The 8,829-nt window shown below is 40.0% G+C and overlaps 1 long non-coding RNA gene across 1 annotated transcript; it reads left to right on the forward strand.

Moving 5' to 3' along the window:
- Window positions 1-1,103: 1,103 nt before the first annotated feature.
- Window positions 1,104-4,449, forward strand: LOC134740154 (uncharacterized). Its single transcript, XR_010127417.1, has 3 exons — window positions 1,104-1,234; window positions 2,760-2,968; window positions 3,849-4,449. It is a non-coding gene; the product is annotated as an uncharacterized LOC134740154 (long non-coding RNA).
- The last annotated feature ends 4,380 nt before the right edge of the window (window positions 4,450-8,829 follow it).

The following is an 8,829-nucleotide window of genomic DNA, read 5'->3' on the forward strand; positions in this document are numbered from 1 at the left end:
TGCTGGGAGCAAAAACAAGGTCCCTGTGACAGGACCTGAAGCCTGGGGATCTCGGTGATAGGAGTGGGCCTAGTTTTTTGGTGTAGAATTGAGCCTTGAGTGCACTGGTGGGATCTTATTGAAAGGAACCCCTCCAAGACTAGAGGAAGATGCATCCTCTGACAATGTAGGCTCTGTAGGCGTCCCAAGTACCTGGGCTGGGTGTTAGATGGGCTCCAAGGCATTTCCTCAGGTGGCAATGGGCGGATCCCTGAGAAGGCAAAGCTGTGCAGGAAGAAAATGGCAAGATGCTACCTTCCCTCAGGGAAAGCCCCTTTCCCGGGAGCAGGGAAGGCGAGGCAGTTTAGGCTGGGTCAGTTTGTCCCTGCCATCAGAGTCTGTTGGTCCTGGAAAAAGAGGGCCTTATTTTATTTATTTATTTTTCTTTGAGAGAGTGTCTTGCTCTGTCGCCCAGGCTGGAGTGCAGTGGCTCGATCTCAGCTCACTGCAACCTCCGCCTCCAAGGCTCAAGCGATCGTTCTGCCTCAGCCTCCAGAGTAGCTGGGACCACAGGGACCATGGGCGCCCGCCAGGACGCGGGGTTTTGTTTATTTATTTATTTATTTATTGAGGGAGAGCCGTAGCCTCCCTATGTTGCCCAGGCTGGTCTTGAACTCCTGGGCTCAAGCGATCCTCCCGCCTCGGCCTCCCAAAGGGCTGGGATTACAGGCATGAGCCACCGCTTCCGGCCAAAAGAGGGCTTTAGGGCACCCCCAGAACCCGAGATCTCCCTCATCTGTCATCTTTAAAGAGGAGGAAGTGGACTCCCAGTCGAGCCATAGTCCATTCGTCCCGGGCACGGTCACTCCGGGGTGGCCAGGACCAAATGTGTCTCCTTCTGGCTTTTGCACCGCACCAACTAATCCGCTCCAGGACGCACGCTGCCCTGGCCTTCGGGGAGGACTAAGGCGAGCGCGGTGTACGCTGATCGGGAGTGCCACCGCGGGAGTTGAGGCAGCGAGTTCCGAGGGCGGGATGGGGCGGAATCGGGAGGGATGCGGACCCGGTGGAACGCACTGCGCACACGGCGCCGCGCCTGCACTCAGCTGTTGAGGAGTCTTTCTTCCAGCTCTCCCCTGAAAGTCCTCCAGGACTTTTTTCTGCCTTTTGTTTCCCTCCCCGGGAGTCGGCGCGACAGTGAATTTCCGTTTCCTGCGGTGTCCAAGCGGACTTGAGGAGTCGCAGTTGTGAGCAGGTTCGGTGCCGGGGGCTGGGGTAGGCGGCGGTGCGGTCCGTGGCTCTGGGGCACTGGGAAGATCGCGAGTCGTGCACTTGGGAAGGTCCTCCCTGGTCCTCCGGCTCATCTTTGCTCCCGAGGAGCAGCATATTTCGCATCTGCCTGAGGTGTGCCCGGGGGTCGTTGGGAGAGGGACGGGGTGAATCCCTGCAGAGAGCCCGGTCGGGGAAGGAAGTTGTCGGGGAGACGTGGTTTCCTGGCGACGTGGTCCCGGCAGGCGACTTAGACCTGAGCCGAATCTGTTGACCCCAAATTGTGCTCTTCCCATCAAGAAGAAAAGGGAGAGAAACATTAGTACAAGTTCGGAACTAAAATATAGTAGAGAAGCAACATAATCTCTGAAATCACACAGCTATTCGGTTTCAGAGTTCCTAGTGCCCAGCTCTCTTAACTCCCGGCTGGTATTCCTTGACATGGTGATATATAAAGACTTTCTGTTTCCGCTCGTGTGTGTGTCTGTGGGAAGCCTCTGACTCACCTCTGTGCTCCAGTAGCACCCTGTGCAGCCTTGCAATGTAGCCGTTATTGCATGGCACGGAAGATACTAGTTTGGATTTCCTCTGCAAGTCAGATCATACCTATATCCATTTACTGGCACAGTGGCTAGCACATCATAGACAGACAGAAACATTTATTAAACGGAAGTAATACAGGACCTTAATTGAATGAAATGGCACCCTGCCCCGCTTTTTTTCAATCAAGCTGTCAGATTTTATGCAGCACGATATCCTAAAAAGACTCACTAATTCAGTGATTACCAATTTATTGGCCACAGATTCCCAGGTACCTCAGAAATCACTGGAAGGGTCTCTGTAAGTCCATGGAGGTCTCCAGGCATCATTTAGAACAGTCATATCGCACACATACAGATATTGCTATTTTTCAAATGTATGTAGATGAATTGTAATTTAGGAGTTTTACAGAGTCAACAGGTACTAAAAGTAATGCTGCAATCCTATTGGAAGTTCATAAAAACGTTTTAAATTTTTTATTAAAATTTAAGTTTTAGTTTAGGTTAGGAAACCACTTCATTAGCCCAGTCGATATCTAGGTCTGAGCTGTCCAGTATGGTAGCCACATGTGACTATTTAGAGTTGGAATGAAATTAATTAAAAATTCATTTTTTTAGTTTCTCTAAGTACCTTTTAAGTAACCACATGTGGCTAATGGCTAAATGGCTGAAAAGTACAGATATAGAATATTTCTATCCTTGCAGAAATAGATACTGATGATGTTGACACTTAAGATGAATAAAAAGTAACTTAATCATAAAATGTAATCTTAGCAGAAGTAACTCCTCTAATTTATAGCATAACAGAGAGAAATGAAATTGGGGATGGTGAAGCAGTTTCTACCCTTGTTCAGTGAACAAATACATCATCCCTTCATAAAGAAATAAATGAAATTTAATGTTTTTCACTGGGTATTGCCTGGATTGTAAAATGCTTCTCCCACCTCCTTACCCCAACCTTCTTCCTTGTAGGTTAGAGTTAGTTGTTATTGGTAAACAGCCACTATGGAGACTAAGGACCAGAAGAAACAAAGAAAGAAAAACAGTGGACCCAAAGCTGAAAAGGAAAAGAAGCGGCATCTGCAGGATCTCCAGCTAGGAGACAAAGAAGATGCCTGGAAGAGAAATCCCAACGCTTTTGCAGTTCAGTCTGCTGTGTGGATGGCTCGATCCTTTCACAGGTATGTTTAGCTACAGTCTGATGCTTCTTCCATTTATTCTTTTTAAATAGTAGGAGCCTCTCACAGGTGACATTTGGATTCACAAGTCTAGTCCAGCTCCAAAGGACATGGAGATGCATGCTGTGTGGCTTTTACCAAAACGTGAGAAGCTTTGCCGTAGAAGCTGCCTTGCCTCCAGCATCTGCACACCTGTTGGTGTTTCTTGCCCAAGATACAAGAATTTATAGAATTTCTTTCTTCCTAAACTTTAAACTGCTTCTATGGTGATGTGTGCTTTTTCCCTCTGGATATGTTTTACAAAGTTGTAATATAAAATACAAAAATTACAATATGTAATACTAACATAGCTTTATTTAGTGAGTCCTTATGATATTCTTAGCAGTGTACTTTAAACATTATTCAACTAAATCCTTCCAGCAGCCTTACCAGAGTAGGAATCATTCTTGCCCTCTTTTTATGGACAAGAAAACTGAGGTCAAGAAAACAAGTTACCTCCAATCATATAACCAGTAAGTAGGAGAGCCAAATTTAACTCCAGAGCCTCTGCTCTTACCTGGTATGATGCACCGCCTCGGTATTTACCTTTTGGTTTTTAAAAAATTATTGAAATCACGCATAAAACAGTCAGATTTAAGGACTGTTTAATTTTCAACTCTCTATACTATTGAAGTTGTCTTGTTACATCTTTGTTGAACAGCAGTTATTTGGATGGGGGTCAAAAGTTAACAAGTTAATTGACAAGTTAATTATATTTATATATTGTCTGTTGTACTCTATAAAATATGTGAAAGTACTCATATCTATAAGTATATTTAAAAAGTCTACTTTTACTCTATTTTGAAAGTGAGTTTACTTTTTTTTTTTTTTTTTTAATGAATAGGACTCAGGATTTGAAGAAAAAAAAGCATCATATTCCAGTGGTTGATGGAACTCCACTAGAGCCCCCAGCAATAGTGGTAGTGGTGACGGGGCCTCCAAAGTTGGAAAGAGCACTTTGATACAATGCCTCATTCGGAACTTCATTGGCAGAAGTTGACCGAGATCAGAGGCCCTGTGACGATCGTGTCAGGTAGGACATGCCGCCACAGACACAGAGTCGGCGTGGCTGTTGTCATCTGAGGGACGTGCGTGTGTTTGTTGTTTTCTTGAGTGGAACATGTGAAATTTTGTCATATCATGTTACCTCTCTTATACTTTTACTAAGTTAGCTATAACTTCAGAAAAGGGTAAGTTCCCAGAGATGAGGATGTGATACGTGTCTTATCCTGACTGCTCTGTGGCTTTGCCAAGCATGTTCCTTGGAAGGGTCTAGCAGGCCTGGTCACTGTGAACACATCATTTAACAGACAGCACGTACCTCCTATGTGCCAGGTGCACGTGCTTGCCCTTATGAAGCCACATGCTGGTGGAAGTGTGTGTTTTCTCTTTTTCCTGGGAGAATTTGTCTGCTTTGGGAGATGGCAACCTTTCCAAGTTTGAGGGAAGATGAAACAAACTTCCAGTGGTAGAATGGCAATGTACACTCTGAAATCTCTTGTTATTGCAATAATGTAGTTGGATTGAGGCTTTTCTTTATCTTTGGAGCATCCATATTTTCTTTTCCTTTTTTTTTTTTGAGGCAGAGGCTTGCATTTTATGAAAAAAAGTTCATAAGTATGTATTGATTTTGGTACAAAAGGCACCTCTCTTTTTTTTTTTTTTTTGAGATGGTGTCTCACTCTGTCACCCAGGCTGGAGCGCAGTGGCACGATCTTGGCTCACTGCAAGTTCTGCCTTCCAGGTTCACACCATTCTCCTGCCTCAGCCTCCCAAGTAGCTGGGACTACAGGCGCCTGCCACCACGCCCGGCTAATTGTTTGTATTTTTAGTAGAGACGGGCTTTCACCATGTTAGCCAGGATGGTCTTGATCGCCTGACCTCGTGATCCACCCACCTCAGCCTCCCAAAGTGCTGGGATTACAGGCGTGAGCCGCTGCACCTGGCTGGGTGTTGGTTTTTATCAAAACCCTTTTCTGCATCTATTGAGATAATCATGTGGTTTTTGTCTTTAGTTCTCTTTATGTGACAAATCACATTTATTGATTTGTGTATGTTGAACCAACCTTGCATCCCAGGGATAAAGCCTACTTAACTGTGATGGATAAGCTTTTTGATGTGCTGCTGGATTCAGTTGCTGAGTTTTGTTGAGAATTTTTGCATTGATGTTCATCAAGCATATTTGCCTGAAGTTTCTTCTTTTTATTGTGTCTCTGCCAGGTTTTGGTATCAGGATGATGCTGGCCTCACAGAATGAGTTATGAAGGAGTCCTCCTCCTCAATTTTTTGGAATAGTTTCAGCAGGAATGGTGCTAGCTCTTCATTGTACATCTGGTAGAATTCAGCTGTGAATCTGTCTGGTCTTGGGCTTTTATTTATTTTTATTTTTTTATTTTTGGTAGGCTATTTGTTACTGATTCAGTTTCAGAGGTCATTCACTATTGGCCTGTTCAGGGATTCAAAATTTCTTCCTGGCTCAGTCTTGGGAGGGTGTATGTGTCCAGGAATTTATCCATTTATTGTAGATTTTCCTGTGTGTGCATAGAGGTATTCGTAATATTCTCTGATGGTTATTTGTATTTCTTTGGAGTCAGTGGTAATATCTCCTCCATTGTTTCGGATTGTGTTATATATGGATTTTCTCTCTTATTAGTCTAGCTGGCAGTCTTTCTATTTTACTGATTTTTTTGCAAAAAGCCAACTCCTGGATTCATTGATCTTTTGAATTCTTTTGTGTTTCAATCTCCTTCAGTTCAGCTCTGATTTTGGTTATTTACTGTCTTCTGCTGGCTTTGGGGCTGGTTTTTTGTTGGTTCTTTTGTTATTTTAGCTGTGATGTGAGGTTGTTAAATTGAAATATTTCTAATTTTTCATGTGGGTATTTAGTGCTGTAAATTTCCATCTTAACACCGCCTTGGTTGTGTCCCAGAGATTCTGGTATGTTGTATCTTTTTTCTCATTCGTTTCAAACAACGTCTTAATTTTGGCCTTAAGTTCATTATTTACCTAAAAGTCATTTAGGAGCAGGTTATTCTATTTTAAATTGAACATTTATGAAATGCTTAAAGATTTTAACTGGCCTTTTTTAAAGTGCAATGAGAACTATTAACAAAGAGATAATAGATACATGAAATGATACTTATCAATTTACCTAATTTTGCATTTTTCTGCCACTACTATTTTGTGGGAGTCTAAGTCTCTTTGAAGGTCTCTAAGAACTTGCTTTATGAATCTGGGTGCTCCTGTTTTGGATGCATAAATATTAATATCAAGAAAAAAAAAAGAATAGTGATGTTTTCTTGTTCAATTCAACACTTTATCATTATGTAATGCCCTTCTTTGTGGGCCAGTCCCAGATAAAACCTATTCTATTTCACTCAATTTTCTTGGAAACCTCTCTTGTTTAAAGTGTATTGGGACCCAGGTGCTATGAGGTATATTCTTATTCCCCACCTCCAAAATATGTAAATTATTGGTACTGTTAAAAGAAAAACTTTAGACAAATTTAAGAGAGTTTAATTGAGAAAAGAAAAAAAATGATTTGCAAATCAGCCCTTAGAATCAAAGAAATTTCAGAGAGACTTTGGCACTGTCGCATAGTCGAATATCTATGGGGAAAAAAATGTAATGTGCAGAAACTGAAACTGAGGTACAGAAACAGCTGGATTGGTTACAGCTGAGCATTTGCCTTGTTTAAACAAGGTTTAACCAGTTGGCCGCCTATGAGTGGTTAAAGTATAGCTACTGGGACTGGCTGAGACTAAGCTGTTGTTACAGGGAAACATACTACTAAACTTAGGCTTTTAGTTTGTTTACCTGCTAAGTATGTGAGTATGGAGATTTTTTCAGGCTAGATTTTAGTTTTATTTACTAATACATTATGGGATCTGAAGGACACTTTTGTAAAGGTTGAAACAAACATTTTATGCACATTTCCATTTATAACAAAATAAAAATGCTCCTTTAGCTCTGGTAAGTATGACAGTTTCTAAATTAAAAGAACATTATTTACATCTGAATTGTGAATTCTAATATTAATTTCAAGTATTAATAATATAATCATTTTTCACTAAGCCTTCCCTTTTATGCCCGTTTACACTTTCAAATCTAATTATATTCCATTTTCATTTTAAAGGTCAAGCCCCAACTGTTTCATGGTGTGGCTTTTTTCTAATTAAGTATTTGAGACCAATGGGAGTCAGGCTGGAACTGTATCATGTCAATTTTCACAAGCTGACATTCACAGTAAAAGTAGTTCTTGATTATTTCCTTAACACCTTTGATGTTAAGGAAAAAAAAACAACAACAACACTGAGCTGTGTATATTCCCTCCTCATGCTCCGGGTGAGAAATCATAGTTAGTAGCTGCTGATCTTGGAAATCAGAGTTTCTGCTACATTGCTTCCAATAACCTAAATCAATACAGAATTACAACACAAGCCAGTATGTGGTGAGTCATGAAAAATAGATCAGTAGTGACATCAACTGAAAATGATACAGAAAAACCGTACTATCTGGAAAGAAAAATACAATTTTATAACACTCTTGGTCCTGAATAGTTTTAACTATGGCACACAAAGCAAGCAAGCAGCAAATTACAGATAAAGACGACTGTTACTTTCTTTCTACTGTTAACACCCTCCAGTAATAGATTGTAACAGAATGACTATTTGGAGGGTTAAGCATTGGGAGAAGATGTCCATAATTACATAGCATGTTTGGTAACATCATGACATTTTAATTTGCATAGTTTTGCTGTTTTTGAAACTGCGTTTATGAGGAGATTTTGGGGAACAGAGTTAAATGGTGACAGAATAGTGTCCTTTGTGAGTATGTGAAATGGAATAATTGGGATAAATAAATAGGGTTTATGTTTCATCTTCACTTCATCTCCAAGAAGTGAAGCATTATTTGTACCATTCCTTACATTTTATGTATTTTAGGAATTTATAAGGTTCTTGTTTAAAGTGGGGTAGTAATTGGAACATGTTTAATATGAGCAATTTTGACCAACGCTCTTATTTTTACATTTTTATATATATATATATAAAACGTTGTGAGAATTATGTAGACATTTAAGACTTCTTTTTTCAGGCTTTGATACTGATTTCTGAAATAAATATGCTCCATAAAAATTCTTGCAATTTTTAATAGTTATGGACTTTCAAATCAGTTCCCAAATACTTAGTATTCTCACTATACTTTTTCAGAAAGTATATATATATAAAGAGAAAATCATTACAACTGTGAAGTATTTTATTTCCCTCTGTTGAGATTTTGAGAGCTATTGTAGCCTTTCAGAGCTTAGATGAGCTACCTGAGGAATTATTTGCAAAGGGGTTGCAATCCTAATTTCAGACAAAACAAACTTTACAAACCAACAAAGATCAAAAAATAAATAAGAAACCGTATTCTCAACTGATGGAAATGGACTATCTCAATTTATCAAATCTTGTAGAACTTTTCATAAGAAAAATATATTTTCTTCAGAAATATGTACTTGGGACCAAATTGTATCACTTAATATTATTTAATATTGTATCTATGAGATTTTTCTAGGACTTGACTTTAATCCTTAGTGTATCATTGATTACTAATTCTTGCTACAGTATCATGAGGGCAATAACATGTTTGAAAATTTAACCTTAAATTTTTGCTAATTCTAGTGGTAGCAAAATATTTATATACCCCTAAATAAATTTTGAGAAATCAAAGGATTGATACATAATAAGTGAATACATATAAAATGTTGATTGCAAACAGAAGAAAGATGATTGTCCGAGAGAATATAATTTGTCATGGCATTTTATTTGCAGGACATAATA

The sequence above is a fragment of the Pongo pygmaeus genome, chromosome 8 (genome assembly GCF_028885625.2).
Source record: "Pongo pygmaeus isolate AG05252 chromosome 8, NHGRI_mPonPyg2-v2.0_pri, whole genome shotgun sequence".
NCBI classification, from domain to species: Eukaryota; Metazoa; Chordata; class Mammalia; order Primates; family Hominidae; genus Pongo; species Pongo pygmaeus.